The sequence below is a fragment of the Bacillus rossius genome, chromosome 3, assembly GCF_032445375.1.
Source record: "Bacillus rossius redtenbacheri isolate Brsri chromosome 3, Brsri_v3, whole genome shotgun sequence".
Classification (NCBI taxonomy): domain Eukaryota; kingdom Metazoa; phylum Arthropoda; class Insecta; order Phasmatodea; family Bacillidae; genus Bacillus; species Bacillus rossius.
The window spans coordinates 71860209-71868176 of NC_086332.1; the positions used below are offsets into that span (position 1 = coordinate 71860209).

Below are 7968 nucleotides of genomic sequence, written 5' to 3' on the forward strand. Positions count from 1 at the left end.
CTCTTGGTGACGGGCTTGCAGAGATGTAATGACGGCGTCGTGTTCCCATCGTATCTGGTCGCGTGCATACATGGGGAGATAGGTCGTTCAATGGGACAAGCGTGTTGAGGCATTCTTGATGGGCGTTTGCATCACGTAAAACTGCTGATACGAGATAGAGTATGAGGCAAGGAGCAGAATATTGTCCATTCGAAACGCAATTAGTCAAGTCGTAAGATTGCAATCGAACGACACATCAAGACACTTTAGAAAACCATACTGCAAACATTCGTGGCAATTGTTAATAACATGCTAGTTTCAAGAGAAGCATGAGTTTAAATAATAAATATAAATTTTACATTGGATTTTTTCGTAATCAATTCAAACTTTAAAGTGCATTACAGGTTATATTATCACATTGGATTATTGCTCAATATTATTTTTATTTCAGCCGAAAAGCCGTTAACATTGTGAATATGCGTTGGAACATGTTTAAATTCCAGGTGAAATATCCGATTTCATTTTTTTTGTGACTTCCCGAAATAAAGAAAATACTGGTCTGGTTCCTTATAATAGGCCATGACCGGGCCTATTTCTTTCTCTATGCCCCTGTTCTCTAAGCTGAGTCTTATGGTGTCGACGTATAAATAAAGTCAAAAGTATAAATAAAAAAGTTAGATATTTATAAATAATAATTGCTGAAATTTTTTACTCTAAATGAAACAGAAATGTTAATGTAAAATTACAGATATTTGTACATTTATACATTTGCATGAAGACAACTACATCACTAAAAAATATTGTTCGTAGTAATACTGTGATTGGTATCTTACCCGGGTATTTATTGTTTGTGTTGTCCTAGTACTTCTAATAGTTTCATTTATTTGTAAACTGTTCCCTGAACAGCTTTCCAGTATTAACCGCACACATTAATAAGCATAATAAAACCAAATAAAGTCCAATCATTTAATATTTGATTATAGCTATATGCCATGGTTAAAAAATTATGCATGAATAAAAAATAAATTAAAATATAAATTTATGCGCCAATTTTCGTAAGAAATACTCAGTATTATCTCAAAAAATAACCAGAGTTGTGTTGTACAAAGTTACAAATATCAACCTTGGCACATTGTTCGTTAGAAGACAAAAAACATGTGCTGAAGTGTTGCGTTTGCATTGTGAGAACAGTTTAAAACGACTGTATTTTATGGAAGTGACTGATTTCAAGGGCCATACCTTCCTGGGTACACATAACGTGTGCAGAGCTTTCAGGAGAAAAAAAAAACGTGAATTGAAAAATGCTCAATACATCAAAGTGGTGTCTGTTCAAGAAAATCATTTAAGGTTGCTCTAAGGGCGGATGACTAGTTCTGTTTCCTTAGCTCCTTGTAAAATATGTGATGATCACAGCTCAAATCTTATGTTTGCCCTATGCACGAAGAGAAGACAGCACGCCAGTCCACGGCCCTGAGCTTAGAGGCGATACCGCGCTAGAAGCACCAGCGAGCGTCACACTTATCATCCCGCCTCACTAATACAAATACACCCCTGACTCGGCGGCACCCTTGACTATAGGTACATATACTAATTCATACTTACTAACCCTCGATACGTGGTCAAATACCATTTTCGCAATGTTTTGGGCGTGACAGTATTGCGATGGAGAGGTAAAAAAAAACTGTCTTCAACTGTGTCACAGCATGTCGTCTCCAGGGAAGATAAACATTCCCCTCCTTTCACAACCGGTGCCTTTCGTCAACTTGGAAGATGATGAAGGGGGGGGGGGGGGGGGTTGAGTAAGGAATTCGGATGATCCTCTCGCCCGAGGGCTGCTCGCCAAGTTTTTTTTTTTTTTTTTTTTTTGAGAGTCAGCGTCGGAGGAGGAAGAAGAGGAAGAGCAAGAAGAAGAAGTAGGGGGTAATGGGGCAATCGACGATCTCGGCGGTTTCAACATGCCTTTAGGGGCGTTTCGCGAACAATGCCCCGGCGCAGTTGGCCATTGAGAAACGTCGCGCGTGTTCTGCACGGGGGGGGGGGGGGGGGGGGGGGGGAATGTTATTTCGAACTGGTTTGGGACGCGTTTCTTCCCCGCGATACGGCGCGTCGCCGCCGGACACAAGCACGAGGCTGGCAAGTCGTCGCTCTCAGACTCGCGATCGTGACGAGAGGAAGGCAGTTAGGCTGGCAGCGAGGCGAGGAGAACAAGCAAAGCAGAATGAAGTAATGCTTGTAGGACTTGGAGGCGACAGCTGTAACATACATGCGCACACATATCACGTTGTCCACACAAGTATGTATAAAAATTACCCTGGACTGTTCAATGGCTACCCGTTACCAAAATTTCAAATATCCTTGGCGAATTGTTTTAAAATATTTTTTAGTTTGCAATTTTTATTTTTCATAAAGAAATAAACACAATTCTGCCTCCAAAATCCCTGTAGCTGTACTAGTTAAAGCAGTACCTTTGCATACGCCATTCTACAGTGTGGAAGACTATGCACTATATAAAAAATTGTTTTTCAGAGTATGGGTGATGGCTTACATGAGCATTACATTTCACCCTCAAATTACTATCACTGAGGAATTTACATGAATTTTTTAAGTTTTAAAGAAAATTCCCGGGCATTTCCTAACCAATTTTAACTTCTTTGACTTTTCCCTGACTTTCCATAATGTGGACATATTGAATAATATATATATATATTTATATAAACACGGTTTGAAGAAATATATAAAAGCCATCTTTGAAATGTGTGCATGTCGATATCTTGCACTATAAACTTAATTCCTTAAGTTCTTAAGTTCTTTTTCTTTTCATATTATATATTTGCGCAACGAAGTTCATGACACGTTCATTTGGCAAGGTTCGTGTATTAATTTTATGTAATAATATTTTATTGAATTATTTTAAAACTTGACATATAAATATTTACAAAGTATAGTTAAAATAAAAATAAAACAGAACATTTATAGATAACTTAAAAATTATAAAAAATTTGGCCTATAAGATTAAAACAAGTTAGAAATACAATACAAACTAAATAAACAAATTACTTTAGGTATAAATAAGTATGAAAATAGTACATTTTAAAAATTTCAACGATACTAAAAATTATTTAACGTATAATTTATAAAAAATAATGTTTTTACAAAGAAGTTACATAATAGAGGAAAAAAAATACAAACACTTATACCTAATTATATATTTTAACTAAATTTTAAAAAATGTACTAGAACAATGTTTATAAATCTAACCAAATATATAAAATGTCCTGAAAATGCAAATACATATAATAATTATTCACACACATTCACACTCATGCGTACTTACTCCCACAAAATGCTTTAAACCGAGTTCTAAGATGACACACATCAAAAGTTGCGCGTGTAGCTGGTATTAGGTCGGAGCAGAGCAAAGAACACCGGCACAACTCAAACTTAGAGTAGGCACCCAAGTGGTTCGGAGTTACTGTAATAGTGGAGGTCCCACCGACACATGCCTCTGCACACAGCCGTATGTGTATGACCCTATGAACATTGACAAAAAAAAAATATGTGAGTTTGTGTACCATTTGTAAACAAAAGCACATGACATTCTTTACATCAGCTAAACTTGACAATAGATATTGTCACTTTGTACAACTCATGGCTATGATTTTTTTTTTTTTGCATAATGAAATAGTACGTTTTCCGAGAAAATATGAAAATTAGCGCATTTTTATATTTTAACTTATCTTTATTCAAGAAATTTTTTTTAAAACCACGGAAAATATAGTTGAATATTCAACAATTTGACGTTTTTTTTAATGCTTATTAATGTGCGTGGTTACTACTGGAAAGCTATTCAGGAAACGGTTTACAAATAACAAACTACTGGAGGTACTGGGACAACGCAAAGCATAAATGCCCGGGTATAAGTCCAAACCCAGTATCACTGCAAACACTATTTTGTAGTGATGGAGATTTTTTTTTCATTAAAAATGTACAAATTTAAAAATATCTGTGATTTTTAGTTGAATAGTTATGTTCCTTTACAAAAATAAAATTACAGTGTAGTCTATGGTTCCCACCAGGGGTTTCTAGCTCGTGACGTAACCCTTTCGTGCGGATCATTACCGAAGGGGGTCGGCGTGGTGTTGTACGAGAAGTGCTGGAGGGGGTGGAGTTATTTTCCAACCCAGCGCTCCTGTGGTCGATGGATAAAACTGGGGGAAATTTACCCCCGCGCTGAAGAGTTCGTGCCCGAACCCGCGCATAGCAATACATCGAGGAGTTAAACCTCGCGTGCAGGCGCCACGAACCAACAAACAAAAAATATGTATCCCGAAATGAAGCTGCCTTATTCTTAGAGCCACGGTTATTTCACGAATACATTTCACTCAAGGATGGATCAAAAATCGCCTCCATATAATAAGCTTTATTTTTAATGCTCATTGGTCGATAACAAGGTAACATCCTCTGGCAGGTTACACGTGATTGTGTAGATACATATTTTTTTTTTGTTTTTAACACTATATTCCAATCATCAACTTGAATCAGACAGATATAAACGTGCTGAAAGTCTAGTTGACTATCCAATGCTTCCGTGAAAAAATCGTGACTGTACTTATTCTTAGAGTCGGTAATATGTAATTTGATGTTTCTTTTTGGTGATATGCTTAAAGAGAATATTGAATGAACTCATAGATCTCTTTTATGAATGGCCTACAGTAAATATTGAAGACACTGGGCCAATGAGAAACCATCGAACAGAGAACTATCGATAGAGGACCGAAAAAGTCATGGATTCTTTAAGTCACAAGGGAGATCGCAAACATTTATACCTTTGCATTTCTTTTATGATTGGGGTCATAATCATTTAGGCACTCTTCTATACAACTGAGGCCCAGTCAACTACCAAATATCAGCAGAGTAACCGCATAAAATTGACCCGCTTCTACAGTAATAAATCAGCCAATAGGAAAGCATATGAGGGTAAACATAGGACTGTGAAATTTAGTCTGCTACTAGATGATACGCTAAATCTCAGGGTCTCTAAGTGAAATTTGGCTCCAATAACAGAAGCAGCATGATTCTGTCCTTTATATTGCGAAGTGAAACCGCTAAGATTTCCCGTATCAAGTTGCTTGTCCTCAACTGTACATGTATGCACTACAGGTACTGTAAGAGCACTTGTTATGTTTACCGCACCGTGAAATAAACACGCCTTACCCAACAACAACAAAAAAAATATAATAATTGCGGGTAGCACAATTTCACGCAAGACCTGCTCACCTCGCCGCTGAAGATTTGTCATGTTCTCTCGACGCTCTTTTCCTCTTTCGTTGACAGCTGACATTCTGCAACGCAAGATATTTTTACGCGCGATGAGTCTACAGTATGTGAAACATTTTCTGGGGACCTATTATTTGGCGAAAATCAACAATGCAACTGTTTCTCACTTTCATTACTTTCGTCATTTGATCACGGGTTAATTGACGCTCCTTGGAGGTCTAGACGCCAATGACAAAACCCTAAAAAAACATCTGACTGCGTCCATGTGCTACCCGGAGAGAAGGTGAAATGTAACAACGACCACTGAACATATGACATCAACTTAATGCTCACGTATGTGGAGCTCCACATAGCATCAGGAAACATTTTTTTATCGTCTTGTTTTAGGTGGTGGAGTTACACTTACCCACATAAATTTTTTAAAGTAAGCACATGCAAGATAAGCTTAATAAAAAACTTTAGCTAAGAAAAACTTAAAAGTACTCACAATCAGAATATAAAAAAATCTAAATTAACAATATCACTTGCAAATATAAAATAAAACCAAAAAATATATATCACACAAGATAAACATGACTTACCTAACGTATAATATATTAAAGTTAGAACCTCTCCGGGCGGCTCCGATCTCTTGACTGTGAACTGCGTGTCGTGCATTGCGGGCGTCGCTCTTACGACGGCAGGCGTTTCCATTGTTTCTCCATCTCCGAGTACGTTACGCAAGTTAACGTAACAAGTTTGGATTGACGTTAAAGAACTAACGAAATAATCGTGGCTCAGTAGCTATCCGTGGGTCGGATACTTGTAATCACGTTCCATTATGCGAAATTATCAAACCTATGACAGAATTACAATAGTCCGTCGCCTCCGTCCGTCACATGACCTGCAGAAAATCGGATGGCCAAAAAATTATATCCGTCCGTCCGCCACAGGCTTGGCAAGCTCTAACTTTTGACGGACGTATGGTTTATATCTATGGTTTTGACTATGGCAGTTATTGTTACCAGAACACAGGCCCGTGGTGCATGTATAAGTCGTTTAGGTGTTTTTTATTACAACATCGCGATTCTTAAACCTCATGTCCAAACAATTTAATCATTTCTCTGAATTTTTTCCAAGGAAATGCTAATACAATATGTACACAAGCACGATATAAATAGCAAACAATATTTATATCAATCTCCGAGAGAAGAATATGGATTGTTGGCAGCACCTATTTTGGTAAAATATTCTGATGGACGGATAAAGACGAGTTGTAAATCACTTGGCCAGATGCGTGACATTGACGGATGAAAGAGTGCGGACGGACGGAGGCGACAGGCCATTGTAATTCCACCTTTAGAAAAACAAAATACTCGTGTTTTCATTACGACGATTCTTACGTCCGTGAATTGCGCACAGAATAACACGAATCCAATTGTATGGTCATTGATTTAAAACACAATATTATTTAACACACTTATACACAGAATATTAGTTCACTATTAAGTGACCAGTTCGAAGAACTCATGCTTTACTAATTGCGAGCTCCTTCGTCACAATCCAAGATTATTAATAATATAATAAGTTTGGCTTGGACCTGATTTGAACTCTTCCAGCACTTTTGTGTTAATGTGTTTGGTTTCAGTTTTCAGCTGTGAGTATTTATGTTAGTTTTCTTTAAATGCATCATTACTTGCGTTTTATATAAGTTAAGTTTTTTATTCAACATCTTTCGAATCAAAATCAGTCATCTTGACATTAGGAATGATTAAAGCCTTAAGACGTGAAACATTATTTTACTATAAATATATTAAAACAGATTGCTGGTAGCCTAAGGGTGGATATAGCAGACAATTAACACGTTCGTTGTTTCAAAGACTGCGTGTGGTAACTGTCTTTACCTTAACCTGATTACAAATGTGTTCCGGTTATATTCGAATATTGAACAGGTACTGTCTCTTATTTCCATAGTTACTACACGCCAGATCTACTCTGGTTAGGGCTATAAATCCACACACTCTCCCTTATTGCTTTATACGGACCACAGACTACAAGCAAAAAGTATCAACTCAGGTGGGTAGGGAATTTCCCCTTTTTAGGTCACTAAAAGCTTTCCGCTGTTTCTCTTCCCCAGATAAACCCTTTATCCCTTTATTGTATAAAGCGACCACATAAAAGGTAGAAAAATTGGGAATAAGCATGGAAAAATGTTCTTTTGTTAGAAAGCTAGATCGTGTGTGTGTCCAGTAGCTAATGAAATTATTTTGTTTTCAAAGATCAAATGTCCAAATTTTATAGACAGGAGTGATTGCAGCGAGCTGACACAGAAGGGCCAACCACACGCGAAGCTTAGGCGTAATTTTTTTTTACCCAGAAAACACCGCGGTTTATCGTATACCAAGTCTAGGCCTAACGAAGAACTGTTTGGGAGCACTCACTGAACCAAAGGTGAAACATTTTCAGCTTGTCTTCGTTAGTCACGTAGAGTCATTTCCTCAGCGACCAATCAACAACCAATCACGCCTACACTTTTAATATCAGTATATTTTGTTATGTCGTGATCAACAAACTGTGGCTTATTGAACTTTACATTACAATATACGCTTGAAAACATATCTACCTCAAAAAAATATTGTATTTCAGATGACTTTAATATCCGACAATTCGTACGAAGGCATGTTACATTGGCGGACCCAGATATGACGTTTGGGGATGGTACCTAATTGACTG

At 37.3% G+C, this 7968-nt stretch overlaps 1 long non-coding RNA gene across 1 annotated transcript; it reads right to left on the reverse strand.

Moving 5' to 3' along the window:
- Positions 1 to 2023: 2023 nt before the first annotated feature.
- Positions 2024 to 5943, reverse strand: LOC134530885 (uncharacterized). The gene is made up of 3 exons (XR_010074891.1): positions 5838 to 5943; positions 5257 to 5321; positions 2024 to 3510 (listed from the first exon to the last, which is right to left on the reverse strand). It is a non-coding gene; the product is annotated as an uncharacterized LOC134530885 (long non-coding RNA).
- Between the last annotated feature and the right edge of the window lie 2025 nt (positions 5944 to 7968).